The 23,693-nt window shown below is 42.3% G+C and overlaps 1 protein-coding gene across 8 annotated transcripts in view; it reads right to left on the bottom strand.

Annotated features, from left to right (window-relative positions):
- RNF152 (ring finger protein 152) overlaps window positions 1-23,693 on the bottom strand; it is a 72,662-nt gene that overhangs the window by 12,329 nt on the left and 36,640 nt on the right. Inside the window, exon 1 of one of the 8 annotated variants that reach the window (XM_032470516.1) lies at window positions 16,651-16,674. The exons of 6 other annotated variants lie outside the window; for them this stretch is intronic. The gene's annotated coding sequence lies outside the window, so the exon portion shown is untranslated. Of the gene's footprint in view, window positions 1-7,492; window positions 7,622-16,650; window positions 16,675-23,693 lie in introns of those variants that run through there. One more of the 8 variants, XM_032470515.1, reaches the window with a different exon arrangement.

Below are 23,693 nucleotides of genomic sequence, written 5' to 3' on the forward strand. Positions count from 1 at the left end.
GGTGCAAGCGGAAGGTGGAATGAGGCACTTAGAAAGGAAAAAGTGTATGGACCGTGCTGATGAGGTATGTGGAACGGATGAAGGAATCCCCAAAATGCCAGCAATTACGGAAGAATTCTTCTGGTTTTATACCGAAGGTAGTGAATTTATTGTTTTTTAAAAAACAAAAACAGAACTCAGAGTTTGCTAGTCAATCTTGGCATACGCTCATCTGTCCTCACTGGTAAGGCCCATTAATAGAGATCGGGCCTCAATATTATAAATCACAGGAAGATGTGAATGTTAAGGGAGGCAAGAATGGTCCATAGTGACTACAGTGGCAGAAATGACAAAATTGGGGAGGGGCATACCAAAAAAGCACAGATTCCTGACATTTTATGAATTTAGATAAAGCTGTCCTTAACAATGGCCCCTGGGACAACCACCTTCTCTATAAATGGAGCTGGGAACAAAAAAATGTTTTGTGACACCAATACAGGAAACAGTGACCGCTAACTTCTTTCTTAACCTTCCTTCCTTATCGTTTACCTTCCTTCCATATAAAAATGTGGGAAGCAGCTTGGCAGAGTGGGAAGAATAGGGGCTTTGGCCTCAAACAATCTTGGGTCTAATCCTTGTTTTGTTACTACCATGGGGGACATTGGAACAACTCATACAGCTTCTGGAACCAGCATGCTCACCAGCTAATGAGGGGTGATAGTTTGTGGCTGAAGTCAGGTGAGTTCAGGCAGCGCCAGGAAGCAAAGGGCTCAGGGAACCCTGGTGCTAATCTCTCCTTCCCCCCCAGACTTGGGCTCCACGCAGTGCTGGGTGTGATCCGCCCAGAGGCACTTCCTGGCTCTCAAAGGATGGCCGTGTGGAACCGCCTGGGAGGAGGAAGGCAAGTACTCCCCTTGGCCTGGCCCCAAGACCTGCCACACCGTCGTTTTTCAACAAAACCAACATGCAATTTTATTCACAAATTTATGTTCCAAGTAATGTTCACTTAATTGGTGTTGAGCTCCCTTAAAATTAGATTATACAACTCAGTTTCCGACTCTGTCCAAGTAAGTGGAGGCCTTACAACACGGGCTGCACACAAAAGCAGAAGGGGAAACAGCTCCTCTTCTCCCGTGCTCAGCCACTCAAGTCATTTTGATGGCAGCCTCTCTGATTTATACACTGCCTGGTTCTATATTAAGCCAGCCCGGACTGAATTCCAGTTTACTTCCGTAGCATAATTAGTCATGATGATGATTAGTTAGGTAAAGAGAAGAAAATGTATGAGGCTCTGGACCGAAGCTAATGATGAATCATTCTTTCTCCCTTTCAGCATAAACTCAAAAGATGTGAGTCAACCACAGAAGAAACAAGGCCCATGTAAGCTAGAAAAGAAACTCAAGAGTCCCTGCTCAAACGTAGGACCCGCAAACACACACTGGCAACTGCTTTAGGAACCTGTGTTCCCTGTTGCTTTCCTTACAGGAGCAAGACGTGATGCTCAAAGAAAACACTCAGTAAATTTAAAAAGGAAAGGGTATTTTGGTAGAATGCATACATAAGAACAGGTATAAACTGAAATATCTTGGAATGATTTTTAAATGTCACTAAGGTTTATTTTGAAAGAAACTAAAGGTCAAAAACTAGACCACACAAAGGGGAACAGCAGCTAAGGGAGGGCAGTCTCACACTATGGCTCACAAAACAGAACTTTTGTTCAAACACATCTTCATAAAACTGTAGTTTCATAAATAATGTCAACAGAAAAACATACACATAAAAGGCCTGGAATCACCATTGAACTCGACAGCACTGCATACCCTGGTTCTAAAATAATTTTAAAAACTGAGATCTGTAAAAATGGAGGGAGGTGTGGTTTGAGGGGGAAATGCCAAGAACCAGAGGGGTGTGTATATTGTTGTTACTGTTTGGGGGCAGTGGACAATTTGGTGCTTTACAACAATCACATAGTTTCACAAAATAAACTTTCTTTTTCTTTTTAAAAAAACCTATGTAATTTTAAGCACCTTTATTAAAGGCTGGGTGTGGTAAAGTGCTCCCACGAATTTAGTGGGTGGTTAAAAAAGAAAAGAGCAAAGGTCTCCAACACTGAATTTTTATACTCCCAGTTGCTTTTAGAAGTCCAGGCATATGAAGATTAAAAGAAAAAAAACCTGATGAAATATAGACAGTTGTCCCTCAGTATCCCCAGGGGACCGGTTCCAGGACCCCCTCTCAAACACCAAAATCTAAGCATGCTCAAGCCCCTATTTAAAATGGCCTAGTACAGCTGGTCCTCTGGATCTTCAGATGCAAAACCTGGGAATATGAAGGGCCAACTGTAATCCAGGTAGTTTTACTCTGTTTATACTCTTAAGACTTCTCATACGTTCTGATTCAGATTTGCAACCATGACATGAACAAGGAAGCGTCTCCCCAGAACTGTGATATGAACTGATATCGACTACATTCCGCCTGACCTTGCTTCATTCCATTTGATGGTCTAGACGAAGACCTTTAAATTCAACAGCTGTGTTGTGAAAAATCTCGAAGTCTGAGACGAAACGAGTCATGATACTGCTTTTCTTACTCTCTTGAAATAGCATGCCTTCCTGATATAGGTCATTTACTGAATTTTTCAAGAAAATGTAAACATTTGAAATGAGATTAAATAATTACAATTCCATTTAATTTGGCATTTCAGCTGGCAAGATCACTCTGCTATATTGGATCTTGGCAGACACTCCGATTAACAGCAAGAATGGGGGATGGCTTGGTGGTGACAGATGTGTGGCTGACCTGGTGCTCTGGTTGCAGACAGCAACCCTTCCAGGACGCAGTCGCCTGATAAGTGTAAAGTCCAACTGGTGTAAACAACTGTCTGTTTTCATGGAGGAGGCAGTGTTCCAAGACATACAAATCTCAAATGAGATTTCTATTGGCCCAAACCTTAACAGTTGCCCTCTTTTCTCCTCTGAGCATTGCGGTTTGCTTTATTTGATGATATAAAGAATCTGGAAAGTGAAAACGGTTACTTAAAAGTCTTGGGTGACCAAGGGGGATGGGGCAGAGGATGTGATGGTGCTGGAGGCAGACTGATCCTGGTAGCAGGGACCAGTGGGTGGGACTGAGCGGTCAGAGGTTAAATGGGCATAGAGCAGCAGACTTGCCACACACCCAAAGGACTCGCCCTGCCCGCACTGACCAATGGGGTAACTGCGAGCCCAATGGACCTGGCCACGGCGTAGGTGCCGTACCTCTGTAAGTGCCAACTCTTTCACTGCAAAAATGCAACTAACCAGGTAGCTGAAACTGAACCGTAGTTGCCAAAGATGTGTTTACACAGGAGCACTTCATTTAAGTTGAGGTAGAGAAAAGATGAATGAATTTGACTCATCCATGGCTTGGTGATGAATAGTTCAAATCAAGGTGCACTGGAGTCAAGACATTTTCAGGAATTAAAGCCAAATTTCAGTATTGCCATGAGTGATAATAACCACTGGTTTTTGTTGGTTTGTTTAATATTTATCAGACAATAATTACTATTAGGAATCAGGAGATAAAGATTTTAGCTTTAATTCTGTCCCTAAGGAGATGGGTTACCTTAAGCAAACCAGCTCTCCGTGAGCTGCAGTGCACCTATAATAAGGACACTGGACTAGACAATCCCTTAGAGTCCCTTCTAGTAAAAAAGTTCTATGACCTAAGTAACTGCTAATCACATGCCTGGGTTTCCAACAACATGACAGAGCTGTCAGGCTGTTTGTTCTATGCTTATTACACCTGACAGATTATTTATACCTATTAACCGTCAATGATCTCATAAAAATGCATGTTTACGTGAGACAGTAGACATCTAAAATAAATGGGTAGCAACTTACGTTAAAAGTTTCTTCCTTTATGTCTTGGGTTTAATGAATGAGCCTAAAGGGAGCTAACACCCTAAAAGAAATAGCCACAACTTTGATTTGTAGCAGCAATCAAAGGAATAACTATTTTATGTCTAATCAATAAACTTATCAGCCCAAGCAAGATATCCCTATTATCTGAACTTGCTACTAGGTGAAGGTGGCCCCAATGGTCCCTTGAGGAGAAACCTGAATGGCCGTCTGGCTCATACAGAGGCCAAGGTTAATGCTGGCATCAATCAGACACACAACTTCACCTTCACTTGCTCTGATCACCCAATGACGGCAAAGAACAAAGTTGCAGATGGTCATAAAGGTAGAGAAGAGATATAAAGGACTGTCAGGGGATCCTCAGGCTCCCTGGAGGGAGGGAGTGATAAAAGATGCCATTAAATAGATAGGCAGAGTGAAGGGGAAAAGATCAATTACCCCAACTCCTAGAATTCTGAGTAGAACTGACAAGTCAGGCACATAAGTAAAGTCAAAGAATGGAAAACAAACAAAAATCCTGAGTCTTCCCAATGGTTGGACATCTACCAAGGCAAAATACATGATGGGAGGTAAACAAGTATATACTGGGAAGCCACCATGTACCAAGCATTACTCAAGGCATTGGGGTCACCATGGCAGCAAGAGTCTGTCCTTAAGGAGCCTGACTGTGCAACATGCTCTGTGGAAAGAGAACCTCAGGCAAGGGGAAGGGCAGACAAAGCACTGAGAGGGAGACTCTTCTTCAAGTGATCGTATGAATTCAATTGATCATGCATAGGGCTTAGACGGAACCACTAACCAAAGCTCCACCATTGGCTGTTAGAGCCAGAATGGGTATTGGAACCCAGGGAGCCTAAGCTGGCCCACTGTTATTTCCACTCCAGAGATACTGCAGAGCAAGAAGAGTCAGAGGGAATTTTCCTTTATTTGATTAAGCATCACATCTGACCCACGCCAGTATCATCCCAGACAGCAAGGTGGCTCTGGGCTCACAAGTCTCAAGAGATGCTGGCGGTATCACAAGGCAGAATCTAAAGACAGCCCAAGGCCAGGGAAGCACACTGAGTCACTGCTGGGGGGAAGGGTTTGAGGGCAGGAGCTGTGAGGTGTTAAGGACTGAGAGGCTGTCCGAATGGGCAAGCGCCCTGGAAAGCAGAGGCGTCTCTCCGCCGAGGGCCCCCGTGGCCCCTGCTCCTCATATGCGGGACAGAGAACCCCTGGAGGCCCTGGATACGCTTCCTATGTAAATATTTGTATTTTCATCATATGATCCACACATGTGCAGTCCCGTATTTCTTACGGAATGACAAATTCCAGCACAAACTGAAACTTTAAGACAATTTGTTTTTTAATGTTTTCCCATTATTACTTCAGGGACCCACAACCTTTTTCTGGAAAGAAGCAGATGATAAGTCTTTTAGGCTTTTCTGGTCACGCAGGCCCTTTTGCAAATACTGAACTCTGCCACCAAAGTGTGAAAGCAGTCAGACTGTACGTCAAAGAGCAGAAGAGGGTACGTTCTGTTAAAACTGCCTTTATGGAAACAGACCACAGCTGGATTTGGCCAATAGGACATCGTTTGCTGACCTCAGATCTACATCGCTTCTCATCAGCCCTGCCCGTAATTCCCTAAATTCAGTAATTTACTCCGGGGATACCTACCCTCAAGTCAACTTACTGCTCTAACATGAGTGACTTACCTGAGTTTTCTGTCAAGCCCCAGAATGCAAAATATTTTCATAATTCCTTGGGGAAGATGATAAAAGATTATCAGCTTTACAGCCGCAATGTCTCTTTAAACTGTTCCCAGACAACAGGAGGAGAGTTGAGCATAGAACATTAACAACGGCTAACATGAGCCTGCCCACCAACAGCAAGTACTTAAGACCATTAGTGGAAACACAGATAGCACTCCAAACTTGCTTCACACTTGAAAATATGGAACCACCACTTCAACAAATAAGCAATGATTCTGGAAATCATTGTGACAGCTCCAGATTAAAGGCTGCCCTTGATGGAACTTCACAAAGACATCATGATAGTGCCTCCTGGCAGTCTGAACTTTGGATGCAGTTCTTGGTTCCTCTGCATAATCACACAGTAGCCGAACAAATTTAGATTTGGCCAGGTTAATCTCAGCCCTATACAGAAGCACCTTCTGATGGTTCCCATTTCCCAAGAAGGGACATTGGGTACATTTCCCAAACACAACGGAGCATTCCTTCCAAGTGCCACAGAACACGTATGACTTATGATGAGAGCGCCGTTAATCTGAGGCATCTTAAGACTGGATGGAGATACAGGAACGTAAAGTCTTACCTCAATTAAAAAAAAAATACCTAATTGTTAAGACTCATCTGCTTTCACACATTAAAAAATTTTTTTCAGTATGTATTTCTTAAGAGTTCTTCAAGTTACCTGGAAAACATTCTATATTAATTTGAAAAAAGAATGGCACATTAAAAACCTAGGGGGGTGGTTTATGGATATTTCTTTAAATAAGTCTATTCAAAATCCATTCATTAGATTATTTTCTCTAGGCAGAGTGTTTATTGCTTCGATCTCCCTACCTACCCTCCATATCGATGATTCATCGTATGAGTTAAGCCTCAAACTGAGGTTGCAAAGAATTCCTACAGGCATTGGTACTAAAATTAAGCGCCATGGGGAGTCACTGTCAGTCTGCTCATTACTTCTGCTTTTTCTTACTTCCAGCTGTAGTAACTCAATGAGGGTTGATTTTCCATTTAGGCAAGGTAAGAAGAAAAGAAAAATAAATACAACCCCCAGCCCACAGCCAAGTCAGATACTGAACAGGGCTGCAACCAAATGCCATCAATCATTCATTCATCTTTCCTAATCAGTGAATCCAAAAGGCTTTTCCTCTTGCTTTCTCATATTGACTTTTAAGTCAACTTTGAAGTAAAATTGATCAATAATAAAATGGACAGATTTTAAGTATACAGTTCAATGAGTTTTGACCAATGTGTGCAGCTGTGTAACCACTATGTCAATCAAGCTACCTCCATCACCCAAAGGTCCCTTTGTACCTCATCCAATCCATCCTTCCTACCCCTACTCCTGCCCTCCTTCCCCCCGCAGCCACTGCTCTGCTTTCTACCTTTGAATTTGTGTATTTAAAAACCCTACCTATGGGTTCTGATTTAGGGGAGAGTGGCAGTATTCTGAGGGTACTTTCAGATGTCCTAGGATCATGATTTTTGGAAAAGTTTCACAGAGAAAACTCCAGAGTAACAAATACTCCTACAAAGGCATTCATGCAAAGAGGTACTGAGTATGTGGCACTATTCTAGGTTTGGGGGAATCTGAAGAGAAAAAAAGATGAGGCCAACGATAACCGTCCTCTTAACTGCAGCACAGTGCGATCTGGGATTAAGGGGCAGGCAGGTGCGGGAAACAGGTAGAAACGGAAGAAAGAGCACCTGTGTCTGTCTGGACAGACAGCAAGGAAAGATTTTTCTGGAAAAGGTGGCATTTTAACTCCAAGGATGAGGACACAGCATATGCAAAAAGCAACAAGGGCCAGAGCCTGGGGCTTCCAGCAAGCAACTCAAGTATCGCTGTAAAAGGCAATAATACATTACAGGACCTACCTCGTCAGCTGCTCAGACTGAAATACATGAACACCCGGATCCGTCTGCCTCTTAGGTACTCTCGCTGTCCTCGAGGCAGGAAAAAGGGCTGGCCCGCCACACCAGGCGGTGGGGTTGGAGCAGTATGAACTCATCAACCAATTAAGCACAGCACAGTCCTTCCCTCCTCTGAGCTCAGTGGAGAAGCAGATGACGAAACTGCTGGGGTTAAAACATGACCTCGGCGGCCACACTGTTCTAAAGCAAGACTGGAGGAAACAGCTGGGCCCCAAAGCCCAAAGGCACTTCCTCCTCCTTCCCCTCGTCCTAATGATCAGAGCAGCTGTCCCCGCAGGCTGGGAAAGGCCAGGTCACTAGGTGGCAGCAGGAGCAGAGAGCAGCCCCCTGAGGAGAGTGAACAGGTGTGGGAGATGGAGAGGGAAGGAGAGGAGGAGGAAGTCCGGGAAGGATGGGGAGGGGAAGAATGCAAGGCAAAGCAGGGCCCATCCCCTCCTCCTTCCAATCCCCGGCGAGGGGCGTTGAGGCAGGCCGAGGCCCCCAGAGTGGGCAGAAGCGGCAGTTGTCATTTGGAGGAAGAGGTGGGATTCCAAGGCCCCGCCCTTCCTATTACTCAGAGCCTGGATTTCATTCCGTAGGTGATAGGACTTGAGAGGACTTCATAGGAGAGAAGTATCCCAGTCATAACTGCCTTATCACCATTATTTTTAACCATTTGAAAGTGCATAATTCAGTGGCATTAAGTACATTCACGATGCTTTTGTGTGTGTGTGTGTGTGGAGGTACTGGGGAGTGAACCCAGGACCTCGTGAATGCTAAGTGTGCTCTCTCCCACTGAGCTATACTCACCCCTAAGGACATTCATAATGTCATGTAACCATCACTGCTATTTCCAGAACTTTTTCAGCATCCCAAACAGAAACTCTACAGCCATGAAAGCCACCCCCGCCACCTTCCCCTCCCCCGAGCCCCTGGTAGCCTCTGTTCTGCGTTTTTTCTTCAATGAACTGCATATTCTAGGTAACTCATGTAAGTGGAATCATATAATACTTGTCCTTTTGGGTCTGACCTATTTCACTAAACACATTGCCAAGGTCCATCTATGTTGAAGCATGTGTCAGAATTTATCCCTTTTTATGCCTCAGTAATATTCCCTCGTGTGTTACCTTTTTAAACTCCCCTGGCAACAGAGGGGGAATGAATTGGCACAGCTCCAGCTGAAAGGGAGAGGTAGGCAAGACTGGAATGAAGGCCATGGGGATGGAGGAAAAGAGAAGAGAAAATGTAGAGGTCTTGGAGGTCAGATGGAAGTAAAGAGAGAGGGGGGAGAGTGAGGGATGAAGGAAGGAAAGACCCCAGTTACTGGTCCAGATCACTGGATGGAGGTAGCATTTTGGAGGAGCGTGGCCCTGATGAAATGCAGCGAGGGGTCTGAAGGTTAGAGATGGCCAGTACACGCTGCATCCTGAAATGTTCTAATTACGGAAGTCCTGACTTCTATGGGAAACTTAGACAACAATTGGGAAGCTAGCTTTACAATATACTTTTATTTATATGAACTTATAGTTCACCAAGTCAATTATTAGACAACAAAGAAATAGGTATTTTCATTAATAGGCCCTCTGGAAGAAATGGAGGCAGGGGAAGAGTCTATGAATCACAAATGTTTGTTTATAGAGCTTAAGCCTTAACTGTTCACATTCTTCTCACCTGTGAAAAGCTACAATACAATACTTGTAAAGGGTTCTGTGGGGCCAGGCTACAACGATTATTAGGTGACCACATTGTCAAATAAGGACTGTCTCAAGGCCCACAGCCATTTCTTGCCTTGTAAATTCCTTCCTCACTCAACACCAGGCTGTGATTATAGAATCAACACAGGGAAATGCTAGATTCACCATCTCTCCCTTTGTTACTTATTCATTCGCGTTCCTTCCTCCTCTGTAAACAGACACAGCTTTACAGATTAATGAAGCTCGCTGAGCACAGTACTTGGTACACGGTGGGCACTCCTTTGTTAAATAACACCCGTGTTAAAGTGCACACCTGACTCTCACTTACTCTCAACAAAAATACTCAACTTTCCAAGGAGCCCCAAACTGAAATGTGAGGTTATGTATTATCCAAATCTCTACATCCAAGACCATGCCCAAAGTAAGCTGGCTGAAAGGAAAAACTTAGGACTAATGATCACCCCCTACTCTCACCAAGTACCCTCAAAGCAAAAAACACTGTAAAAAGACAATCTCTATGTCAGATAAAATACAGTGATTCATTTTATTTTAATGTAAATGACTTTATTTACATGTAAATGACTTCTGTAAAAAAAAAGTTTTCCTGATAAATGTTAAAGCTTAAAGGTCTCATCATCAAATAAGAAACATATTTTGCTTCCAAAACATTTTTTGAATTATGTAACCTTTTTAGAATATACATACATATCCTAAATATAGCATGGATGTGTGGAGACACACATGTGTCATGACCTATTAGTATATTTATATATATGGGCCACCTAAGATCCAATTCGTTTTTTTTTTTGAAACAGACAATTCTTACACTGATTTTGTTATCGAAGTATTGCGATTTTTCTTCATCACAACAATATATATTCAATTTTAGGGAAAGTAATATATTTAGGTCATATTTTTAAACAATTGAGAGTCAGTTAACATCTGAATTAATCAGTAATGACCAAAACTTAATAGTAATTTCTACCAATACGTTTTCAATATCCTTTTGATATCTTTTTGGTTGGGATAATGTCATTCTAAAGTATTTTGGTTTTGAATAAATAGGAAAGTCTGTTTTGTTATTCACAATATGTGGATATTTAATTTTTTGTTCTAAGTACATGTGTGTGTAAATAAATACATACACACACACATATATATACCACCTAACTAAAATAACTTAAAACATAAAAATATCTATGTTTCTCCTACAGAATATTTCATTTCCTAAGCTAAAAGTTCAGTTAAATAAAGTAATTGACAAGTCTTACTTGGTAAAAACCGCTATCCAATTGAATAAGGCAAATATATTTCCCAAATGACCATGTACTACTCTGTCATCTTAAGTCTGTTTAATCTACCAATAATTTACTGAGTTTCAGCTTTCACTTCATTTGTGAAAAAAATTCTCAATAACTTACCTTTCTTAGAATAGTCATAAAATGTATCTAAACACAGGAAGTTAATATTTTTTCATTTACCCAAATTCTGTCTTTGAATTTTAAAACTGATTTAACAATCATTCACTTCGTAAGTAGAAAATAAATTAAAATAGAGTCTTTCAGGCCATCAAACGAAACTGATAGGATTTTGGAAACCACTCCTATATGGGGCCCACCTGTATTGGGTCCTGCCTGATATCAAGCATGTGTTTTCAATCATCAAGGTAATTTGCTATGCCTGACATGGCTGAGCTTCTGTCAGTCTGCTCTTATTTGAGAAGTACCTATGACAACACAGTTAATCTGTATCTGCTTAATTCAAGATTTTTTTTCAAAGCAGAAGAAATAGTAAAGCATATTTCAAATCTCTATGCCAGCTTTTACAATGGCAGCAAGCTTCCTTCTGTTCCCACTTCTGTTTCTACTAAACTCAATGAATTTTACCAACAGAGAAAATAGCTGTTTCCTTCCTTTATGCATATTATGACACTTTTCATAGAGACATAATAATAATAGGAGTAAGACCAAAAAATACAGATTTAAAAGAAAATAGATGTCTCACCAACCATTAGCTGATGTAGGTCATGGGAATCAGATTACACTGGTTTATTGAGACAGCCAGTCTATTTCAGAAAATAATTCTCTAATGCTCTCAAGATATTGAGTAACTTAAAACAAGGTCGAATTTAACCTATGTTAAAAGGAGAGAAGAGGTAGCAAAGCCTTAAAGAAACTTAAATCTAAGGTGATTCACAGTGACCCATTGCTACAACTGCAAATTTAATTTCAGCTCCCCACCTGAACCCATGTCCTTCAAATGATCGCTTTAATTCCCACAATTCCTCTGTCTTCCAGTCTAATGGAATACCAATGAGACCACAGAATCAGACTCACAACATGATTTCCTGAGGAAGTGATTCTGCAGCTAACATCACTGAACACGAGTGCTGCCTGTTAGTCTAGTCTGATTGTTTTTCTTTAGCTGATGGAAACATTCCGAGGGCTCTCAGGGGCAAAAGGACTATGCATTTTTAAAATGCCTTCTATCCCTGAAGCTGGATTATAATAAGCAGATAAAGAGACAGGAACATTGTGAAAACAATTTGAAGAGATTTTTTTTTTTCTGTGCATCAATCCAGAACGGGGCGATACATCATCCAGGTGACTCTTCCCATTTATGGCTACTTTCATAATCTGATTGCCATTTGCACTGAAAAAAAAAATCAGTTTTAGCCACAGGATAAAATCTCAAATACACTGGGGACACCAACTCCTTTTATTTTGAGTGTGTTTAAACGCTAATGCAAAACTGCTCCATTCCACAAACCAGCAAGTCATCATTCGTGCGATCAACCATCCAATGATTTATTTAACATCCCCTATGCACCAGGCTCTGGAGCAAATGATGTGGCCTGTGGTTACTTATCCAATCTTCTCTTTGTCATGCCCTGGCGTGAAGCCCACACTCCAGCCACTCTGAGGCACTTGCACTTCTCTAAAAGCAACGTGCCTCTCTCACCGCTAAGCCTTTGCACACACATCATTCTTTTAGCTTGAGATGCTGTCCTTCCCTTTTTAGCATGGAAAAATTCAGCCCAAATGCCCATCACCAGTTCCAAGAAGCCTTCCCTCACCCCTCTAGCTGGGTTAGATGCCACTCCTATGTTCTCTGTGGACCCCTTTCTATAATAATCGTATTCTATTTACATGTGTCTCCCCCATTGGAAAGTGAGTTCCTTAAGGGCAAGAACCTACACACACCCTGTATTTGGCCAACTGAGGGATTCAAAGGCCCCCTGTTTACCTGCACCGCTATGACCCCCGACCAGAATGAATACCCCCTCAGCTGGCCGGTAAGTGCTTAGTAAATGCTTGTAGAATAAATGAAAACTAATTGAAATCAGGCCATTTTTGAAAAATTAAGGCTACATGGTCACCAGTATGTGTAGGCAATTCAGAAATCATGAGCATGATTAGATTCATGCATTAACAGTATGCTTTCATTTACCTCTTCCCAGAACAGTAAGTTTGTTAAAGGAAAGAGTTACTATGTTGGTAACTAAGCACAGATGTTAAACTGGTACTTCAACAAAATAATTAGAATCTATGCCTCATAATGTCCACTGAAGACTGAATAAATCTGTGTCTTGGGGGTGTGGTTCCAATGTAAATATCTACAAAAAGCTCCTTGGGTGATTGTGATGTCAACTGAGGGTTGAAGGCCACTGATAATTCCTTATTCTAACTAAAAAGGGCTCTAACAGTCTACCCCAAAACACTCTCAAACACTGCTCTTGGGAGAACAAAACAGTAGGAAAGGAATGCGTCATTAGTCTAATAAAGCTACATATGACTTTATCTTCAACACAGTAATTCCACTTCTAAGTATTCACTCTCAAAATACATTTCCATAAATAAAAAATAACATTCACAAGGTAATTAATTCATTTCACCATTATTTGCAATAGCAATATGCTGGAGAAAAAATAATCTAAATATCCATTCATAGAAACTAACTGATGATTATCTACCCAATGGAGTAGCATGTGGTCAGACAAAAGAGTGAGAAGATGGCTATGAACTGCTTTGGAATGACAGCCAGCTTATATTGTTAAGTGCAAAAAAAGCAAGGTTAAAGATTAAGAAGGAGAGTAAGAATACATATTTGCTTATTTCTACAAAAATATACACAGAAGAATAAACCAATTAATGTAAATGGTCGCCAGTAAGTGGATGGGTGGGGACAGAGAGAGAGGACATGGGAGTTCAGCCTCTCTGTCTTTTATACAGTTGTGACTTTTGAGTCATGGAAACATTTCACATATCCCAGAAAATAATTAAATCAAAAAGATGGATATACTAGAAATCGATACAACATTATAAACTCACTGTACTTCAATAAAAATATATTTTTTAAAGAAGCTGGAAAAAAAAAATCAAGCCCTGAAATTAAATATAAACAGAAACAAGTGAACTGAACTCAGATGGACAACATAATTATATTTACATAACTTTTGAACAAGAACACTCTGCACATTCTTAGTGGGATATATTCTTTAAGAATAATAACGATCACTGCCAAGCAATCTTGAAACTCACTTAGTTGGTTTGTTGGTGGTACTGGTGCCAATGTAGTAGTAATTCTGAAACTATTTTGTATATACTACATGCTAGAGCAAATAAGCAATTATATTGATGTTGTTAGGAAACAAGGTTTTCTCACTGTGGATAAAGGGAGACACAAAAATACTGAAATGAGGGAAGCTGAGAAGGAACACAGTTGTGTTGAATTTAAACTGGAAACATCAGAATACAATCATGATGGAAAATAATAGATGTGTATTTCTAAGTTTTGTCCACTGAAAAAGTCTAGACACAATGACAGTCCAGTAACAATGAGCATGTTTTGTTCCTAGATCTTGGTTTCTACGTACTATTTTTCACTGAAAAGAACCGGAAATCCTTGGGAAATGGCTGATCCAAGGTCTAGGGCAGGGAAAATACAGAGTGAGCCTAGTTCATCCTACAGTGCCATCAAGTAATAGTGATCGGGACATGTCAAAGGCCACGGGAGTCAGCTTGAAGGTGCTCAGACTGCACTGACCACACTTGGCAACATTTGAACATGGAAAAGAATGACCGTCTGAATGTGGTGTGTCCCCCCAAAATCGAACCTCAAATCCCCAATGTGATGGTGTTTGGAGGTGGGGACTTTGGGAGTAATTAGGTTTAGATGAGGTCGTAAGGGTGGAGCCCTCAGGAAGGGATCAGTCCCTTATAAGAAGAGACCAGAGCCCTCTCTTCACCAAGTGAGGACACAGTGAGAAAGCTGACATCACTATACCAGGAAGAGAGCTCTCACTAGGAACTGAACCTGCCCAGACCTTGACCTTGAACTTCCCTGCCTCTAGAACTGTAAGAAATAATTGTTTGTTTGTTGTTTAAGCCCCCCAGTCTATATAAGTTATTATGGCAGCCCAAGATGACTAAGACAGGTAATATTTTATAAGACATTGAATTCAAAAAGGATCTGTGACTCCATAGTGATATTCAAAGGGAAAAACAATACAGAAAAAGAGAAAAAAAAGAGAGGAGTGGGGGAGGGGATTCCTCTTGAATTGATGAATGCTAACTTATAGATGAAAAGCCAGTTATTAAATTTTAAAACCACCATTTTTCCATCTCCAATGTAGTGACTGATTCAGGCAAAGATCATCAATAGGTGTTAAAAATCACTGGGTGAAAGTTTGCTAAGAGAGAGAATATTTACTTTCCTCAAACTATGCTTATTAAATGGTAAAGAGGAAAGTCATCCTTACAACGGGGAGATCTGGCAGCTATCACCTTAACCAAAGATCCAATTTAGCAACCCCTCCGCGCCAATAATGGAGCAGACTGGTGCCATGTTCCTTCTGCGGTGATGCAGTATAATATCGCTAATGAGGTACTGTGCCAAAGCGCTCATCTTGAATTTAATCATGAGGGAACAAGACATGTAGGGCTGGTATGGGCGCCTCAAAACTATCAATGCCGTGGAAAGGATAACAAAACTAAGGAGGCTGTTCTAGATTCTAAGGACTGAGGAGACATGGTACCTAAATACGATGCATGAACCGTGATGCAACCCAGGATTGAGGTTGGGGGAAAACTGGATGGTGATTAAGGACATTTCTGAATATGGACTGTATCTTAGATGACATTACTGAATTAATGTGTGATGTTGTGATTTTGCAGGAGAATGCCCTTGTTCTCAGGAGATACCTGCTGGAAGTATCCTGGGGTGAAGCGTCATGATGCTGGGGTGACTGGTGAAATATTAAAACTCACCTCCATTCCACTTGTTCAGTTAGTTCTTCTATTGCTAAGACTACGGGTGAGAGGAAGCCTCAGCACAGCTAAAGCAAGCCTCTCTCACTTCTAGAAAAGCTGCCAATTGCCCTTTGAAAACTTCCATGAGGATCTACAAAAATAAAACTTCTTGACTGCCATAGGCTGGACTGTGTCCCCCACAAGATTTAAACGTTGAAGCCCTAACCCTCAGTACCTTAGAGTGTGGCTATGCTTGGAGACAGGGCCTTTAAAGAGGTGATTAAGGTAAAACGAGGCCATGAGGGTGGCCCTAATCCATTAGGACTGTGTCTTCATTAAGAAGGGGAAATTGACCCAACATTGTAAACTGAGTATATTTTAATTTAAAAAAAGTTGGGGGTGGGGGGAATCGGGGCACAAACAGGCGTTGTGAAGACCATGTGAAGACGCAGGGGAAAGATGGCCGACTACAAGCCAAGGAGAGAACCCTCAGAAGAAACCAACCCTGTGGACACCTTGATCTCAGACTTCAAGCCCCCAGAATTGTAAGAAAATAAATTTCTATTGTTCAAGCCACCCAGTCAGTGCTTCTTTGTCATGACAGCCTGAACAAACTCATACGCTGTCTCTGTGCTTTCCTTGATTAATTCTCCACTTCGTCAGGCAAAGGGTCTAGTGCAGCTCCTGGCTCACACTGCCCAAATGCACTCTTCCCTCCAGACTCCAGGGAGGTGGCACACAGGTCCTTTGATAGGGCCCCCATAATCACACAGACCCCATCCTCCAATGCGCCCTCCCCCAAGCTCCAGGACACGCTCTAACTTATGGCTCCTCTCACCTCTGTGCTTTCTTTGAAGAAAGGCATACACTGTTCCTCCTGACACGAAGACTTCTCTCCATAACTCTCACAAAGTAGGAGGCTCCCCCCTCCCCAATTCCTCAGCCCTTTGTCAGCCCCGACTAAGCTCCTTATGCGTTATAACTATTTGTTCACTCACGAGAAATTCTCCCCCTAGACTCTGGTTCCTCTCTATGTGTTCTAATACATGTTCTTTATCTTTGTAAACCACAGCATGTAAACACAGGCTAGGCATTCAGATCTTCGGTGAATTAAGTTAACATGAAATACAAACAATCCTGTACAGTCAATTTCAGGCTCTTTTAGCTTTTCACTTACTTGGCATGTCCAAGGGACCAGAGCAGCAATCACAAAACAGACGCTGAAGATCAGCCCTATAACCAAAGGCAGAGGAGTAATACTTAAATCCTCACATTTCAGCCTGTCCTTGGAGCCAGCCGGATTTTCATTAGCGTTAACAGAAATGAATCCCAGAGAACTGAGATTAAATGAAATGTACCTCAGTGTGAGCTTAAACCAACCTCTCTTTCTAGAATAAACTGCTGTAATCCTTCTGAAGTCCCTGACAAACCACTGCTCCCCCCCACCTCTCCCACTCGACTTGGCTCCAAAGCGTCTATGGATAGCCACAGAGCGTCCCTAGGTAGCAGGAACGTTCACAGTGAGGAAGAGATGGGAGAGCCACCACTCACTAGGATAGCACCGGAGGGTCCAGCAAAGGACAGAACACAGATTGATGCACACCTGTTGTTCAAAGCTCCACTCCGGGTCCTGGCGTTCACTTCTACATCTAAATCTATCAAAGTCTTAACCCACCCTGTTCTCATGACTCAACTCCATGCCTCCCACTTACTCCCTCCTGCGAAACCCTCACCCTTTTATAGCCTTTTATAGATTGATGTTCCTTTATCCTAAATTGAGAATTTCCCATTTGGACCTTCATCCTTCTTGCCCCTATTGGAACCTGTCTTCAGCAACTTCAATAACCATAATGATTACCCTTTGGACACCACCTTGTTGAAAAAAACAAATAAATTTTCCCCTTCCATAACCACCTGATGGTAAGTTGCAGACCTGAGTTCCCATTATTCCTGTATACTCAAAATACTTCCTACGTAACTGCAGTGTAACCATTAAAATCAGGAAGTTAACACTGGTACACTGCCACAGCCTCCCGTTCAGGTTTCACCGAATGTCCTCATAATGCAGAGGGATAGAATCCAGAGTCACATGCTGTATTTACTCATCATGTTTCTTTTTTCTTCTTCAATCTGGAACAGTTCCTCAGTCCTCCCTGACTTGCAACCTTGACACAGTTGGAAGATGACCAGAAGTTATTTTGTAGACTATCCCTCCATTTGAGTTTGTCTGACGTTTTCTCATGAATAGATTCGGGTTATACACCTTTTGGTGGGGAGAGGGGAGATATTGCAGACACAAAGCTATAATTTCCTCCTTCCCCTGGCAGGTGCTTGTGTTACAGTAACTTTATCACTTGTGTCTCCCAGATTTCTCCACTGTAAAGTGACTCTTTAATCCCTCCCTCTTCTGTATTTAATAAGTATTTTGTGGAGAGATACCCTGAGGCTATGTAAATCTTGTTCCTTGTCAAGGTTTTACCTGTTAATATTTGCCTGCTTTATCATTTCTTGCCTGAATTAACTATTAGATGATGGTTGCTAAATGATGATTTTTAATTCTACTTTTTATTCTACATTTCTTGGTTGACCTTCTGTTGAAGATACAATGTCCTCTTTTCCTTATTTATTTTATTAATATTAGTATGGGCTCACTGATTTTATATTACTCGATGAGTTATAATCCATTACTGCTATATTTATTTAGATGCTGAAAATGCCTCAGGTTTGGCTATTAAGAGCTTCTTCAGGCTGACTCCTATGTCCTTTTGACATGCCTGCAACATTCTTTGAGTAGTTCCTTACTTTGTGGCACAAAAATATGTTTTAGGCTCATCTTATATTTCCCCTTCCACAGGCTCAGAATCAGTCATTTCTCCAAGGAGCTCATTCCTTTTAGCTGCAGAATAGCATTTAGAAACCAAGATCTGGATAACAGGTGTGCTCAAGGCCATTGGGTCTCTCTACTCCCCGACCCTCTTCAGTGGGCACAGCTAGGAAATATATGTAATCTCTGAGCTCCCCTGGAATGTCCAAAGTCTTGCCCGCATGAAGCAGACAAGCCTCAACATCAGTAAAGTCTCCTAAGATCCTACAGCTTGAACTGGTCTGTCTTTTTTTCATAACCCACAACCCCAAGGAGCTGAGCCTACAAACTGGGGTCCTGCCTCTCAACAGCTCCTCCTCCTCTTCCTAAGCCTCACACTCCGGTCTGGTTTGATGAATTATCCCTGATCTCTCCTCTTGCCATATACCATTTGCTTCTAATTTCTTGGCTTCGTGGGTGAACTTTCAGAGTTCCTGGGTCCCGGGCAGCCTGAGAGCCAGTCTTGCCCTGAACACAACTCCATTCCAGATCCCAGAACCTAGGACCCTGGGGACCTGCTTCTCCTGGAGGAGAACACTTCAGTCGAAAATCAGCATCAAAAAGTGTTTAAATTCTTGTTAATGTAGTCCATCTTACCTTGCATTAATCTCTAACAAATAAAAAAAACAGTTTAGGTGGTGAAGCAAAGTGCTATGTACCTTTCTGGGTTTGTGAGAGTGATATTTTGGTCCCAAGGTCAGTGCTTCTCAGCTAGTCCTGCACTTCTGAGCTTCTGTCATTTCTCTACCTCAGACACCACAGTTTCTAAAATCATCGTTGTTATTCCTCCCTCTACTGATCTGCACAGCTTCCATCCCCAGAAGCATGTGTCCATCTAGGTAACCTAGAGGTGATATATAAATCCTCTGGTCCTCCCACCTACTGTAGGAGCCTGATATGAGGTGAGGAAGACCCACAGAGTACATGAAACAGCCATTCATAGGAAAAGCAATCAGAAGTCAGCCTCAGCCCATTTTAGATTCCATCTTCTGCCTTTTAGAAATTCCCGCAGGGTTCTATACGTGATGGATGTTTAATAACATTGTCAGGCTAACTAGCAGTGATTTCTAGTGGGGACCCATAAAAAGTCACTACAAAGGCCTATAATTTTGGACCTTAGAGCTTTCATTTTTCCAAGGTGGGAGAGACACGTAATAAATATCTCTGGAACCACAATGTGATATGACAATAGCTATTAAGGCTCAAGGAACCAATATCCATGAAATGGTCCCTTATCCATTAATAATAGTTACAAAATGTCATATCCCACAGCTGAGCTGGGCTGCAAATCTTATACTGCTTATTTAAGAATAAATAAATAGATGTGCACGAGCTGGGTCTGACTTTTCTTGGTGTAGTGAGATCTTCGTGATCATCATTTCAGACATGAGCCCATGAATTCTGAGTCAAGCCCTCCCTTTTCTAGCTAATGACTCTTAATTTGGGGGGGGGGTTACAAACCATTCTGAGAAAGTGATGAAGGATACAGACCCCTCTACCTCTGAGAGGGAAGAGATGCAGAAAGACACACATATGCACACAAACAGAATGGTGCTTACATCTTCACGGAGTTTGATCACAGGAGCCCCAGGTGAGGCATGCCCTAGGCCAGTGCTTCTCACGCCTTAATGTGCCAATAAATTACCAATGAATCACCAGTAAATCACCAATGCCGTTTGAGTGGCGAAGTTCTAGAATGAAGTCAACACACTTATTCTGTATAGGGACGACAGTAAATACTTCAGGCATTGTGGTCCACACTGTATCTGTTACAACTACTCTGCCACTGTAGCAGAAAGCAGCCATACGCAAATGGATGGACCTGCCTGTGTTCTAATAAAACTTTATTTACAAAAACAGGGGACAGACTGGATTTGGCCCAAGGAATACACTGGAAGGCACCACTTCAAAGCCGGCACAAGGACTGTAATAGCAAACCACAAAACTCAACTCAGTTCTGATTCTTTTTTAAGGGTTCACATTTATTTTTACCACAAATTTTGTCATATTCACTCTGTTATTTACTTAACCAGCAATTCCCATTACTACATTTTTTTCCTACTGAACAATTTGTTATGATCAAGCCATTGTTCCATTTTCCAGCCGACACAATGAGGGTCCGAATAATTCCACATTTTAAACATTTTCTGAAAGACCCTCTATGGCCTAGTTTTCTGACTTGTAGCATAGTTCTATTGACGGCTGACCACATGCACAATGTAAAAGCAGAACACATTCTTTTGTGTACCAAGCCACCCGCCTCTTTTCTGGAGGCCACTGTCATTTCTTTAACAAGCTTGGCAGCTGTCAGACCCAGGCCAAGAGTCACAGGGGCTTTGTTTCCCCGGAGACTTGTTTTCACAAAAATTAGGACCCGCGGGAGGCTCTTCTTTGACCGATTCCTTCCTTCGTGGTAAAAGGTCAAATGCTTGACTATTGAGTGCCTTCCTGGGTGAGCTTCACCGAGTCATTTTCTGTTTCCTGACTGGTGCTGGCAACACCCATCAACCACAACCACCTGACTCCACAGAATGAAAGTGGCTTCGTTGGGTTTTCCTCCCAAATGTCCTGCGTTTTAAAGCTCAGACCTGGCCGGGCACCTGCCGACCTGCTCTGTGGGAAAGATGTTAGAATGGCCCACGTGGGCTTGTCCCAGGGGTCCCTTGCTAACCATTCCTGAGTGGCTGGGAAAACTATTTTCTTTTCAACTCATGCACTCCCTGACAGACAAACCAGCTCCAGCTAGAAATGACTTGGGTCCACGGTGTGTTTCTAGCCATTTCTCAAGTCAAGCCTCGCCAAATTAGATACTAACTTTCTTCAGAATTGCCACTATTGTTTAAAAGCCTATAGAGTATTCTAGGTGGCTAAAAAGCACAGAGTGTAGAACTCTACAGAGCACAAAGGATGTTACCATTTTGTGTGAAAACCAAAGTCCAATTGATGAGCAAACTTCCTTTATAAAATCTCAACTAATCTGAAGAGTTATGAGTAACAGAACACTGGAAATCATACAAACGAGACCCTTCCGCCATCCTTCATGTGGTAAAGGGCAGTCACCATCTCGATCCGGAGCAACAGCCACACTAGCTCTGGTGTGTTTGTGTGTTTTGGGTGCTTGTTTTGTTGTTCGCGTGTGAGAAGCATGTTCGGGTCTGCAGTATATTCACAGCAGCACGTTTTACCTAGAAGGTAAGCTTCTATCTCTAAATCGCTAGCACAAATGGTCCAACCAATTATTCATCTTGCATCTGCCCAGTAACACTGGGATTTATGAGAGCATAAGACTCAGGACAGCATGGGTCTGTGGGTCACATGTGCTTAAAACTTGTATCTCCAGTGAGGGCAGTTCAATGCAGGGAAACTTGATTTCTCAAGGGAACACGCAAAATGCATTTTATCCTACTTTTTACATCTCTGATGACCTTGAGATAGTCTCAATGGCTCTGCAAAAAGGCATTTATTCACCTACTCACCCTAGTGATGAACAATTTATGTAGGGCAAGTAACAAAGTACCTATTTCATTCATTTTATTCCCTCTGTTCCTCCAGGGGCCACAAGTGGATCTGAGGGCAGAAACATGTTGGTGACATTTTTATGCAAGTAGAGCAGCTGGGTTAAGATGATTTTCTTACTCATTTATGGAGATGACAGTTTGGGCTGTGCTGTAGAAGAAGGGAAATGCTTGGGATCTCAGATAAACCCAGGGAGACAATGAGGATGGCTCTGAAAGCGCAATCTCTTGCCAAGCCCACACGCCAGCCATGCCAGCTGGGCATATGGCACGTACCATTCAGGCTGCCACTCAAACCGACCGGGCCACCTGGGAGCTTTTGTGCTAGAAAACATCAACCTTTCATCTAATTACGAGCTGAAGTTTGACGTTTATAGTCAAGAAGGGTTTTTTTTTTCCTTCCTCTTAAGACAGATTTTGAGAGTTCTTCTATCATTTCATCTTACATTCATTTGTACTTTCAGTAATTGCCCAGTTTAGGTGATTATCCTCTAAAGCACTCATACTCCTCACTCTTCGAGAAACTAGCTTCCCATAGCAGCAGCAGCCTGGCTGACGGTCCTCCCAGTTAAAACCATCTCCTAATAACCACCTGCACGTGGTGAACCTGATCGTAAGCCCCCTCGCTCAAAAATTTAGCCAATGCACATGTGATAATTCTCAATCCAACCATGCTGACTCTTGTTCTTGGCTTTTTCCTAAGCTTTAAAAAAAAAAAATCCCCAAAGACTATCTTGGAAAGTGGCTACAATATTATGAAATTAAAAAGTCAAGGGTACAAGAATCAGTACCGAAGAGCAGACCACTTCTGTCTACCCACTTCTCCTCCCCCTCTACCCACGGCATCTGTGCAGTCTCATCTAATCCAGTCTCAGCCTGACCTGAGGTCTTGGTTGATGCTGTTCCTGCTGCAAGGAGCTTTCTTTTCTACCTCCTTGGCTGGACAGCTCTTTGGGTTAGAGGTTGAGGTGGGGTGAAAGTTGGTCCCAAAGCGCCGATGCACTCTCAGAGCACTCTCCTTCCTTTGCCTCCCATGCTTCTCCCATGTAATTCCTCATGTGATGTTTGCCTGAGTGGAAGCCCCCTGAGGACTTGGCACCACCCACCAACACTGAGCACCCCACAGGCATGCACCATACTTCCTGGTAAACCTGTAGAAACATTCATGAAAGAGGCAACAGGCATGGAAATACTAGCACTGCTCACCTCTTCTGGCTTCAGTAAGAAGCCAGACAAAGCAATGTACTGGCATCCAGAAGCACCAATCTACCTGAAGAGAGAACTTTGCTTGGACAGAGCTGATGCCCCTGGACCTTGGAAATTCTCTAATCCACATCGGAAACTCGACTCTTATGATTAATTAGCTACAGGCTTCTGCAAGTCATTTACCCTCCCTGGTTTCAGCTTCCTCGTCTATTAACCAGGAACAACAACACCCACCTCGAAATATTGTTTCAAGGATTAAATGGGTAAGGGAGGTTTCCAGCCCAGTAGCCAGCATATAATAGCTGTTCAAGAAACACTGGCGATCTTTCTCTGACTCATAGTCTAACTTCACTTTGAGATCAACTGTGACATTGTCAACAAGAGAACAGAACTTTCAGAAATAAATAGAGAGAAGTGGAGAGTAGAGCACAAGGCAAAGATGCTAGAACAACGTTTGAAAGCAAAAACATACCTAAAAGGGCAGAAAAGCTTCCACACACAAGCAAATTGGGGCCTTGCTAAATGTGCTCTGTCCATTTGCATGAGGACTGCTTTTGTGGCTGCCTTGAAACTCTCATTGCATGATGCCACAACACGCAGCTCTGCTCTAAAAAGGTTCGGTGTAGTTCAAGTCAG

This window comes from Camelus ferus, chromosome 30 (assembly GCF_009834535.1).
Source record: "Camelus ferus isolate YT-003-E chromosome 30, BCGSAC_Cfer_1.0, whole genome shotgun sequence".
Classification (NCBI taxonomy): domain Eukaryota; kingdom Metazoa; phylum Chordata; class Mammalia; order Artiodactyla; family Camelidae; genus Camelus; species Camelus ferus.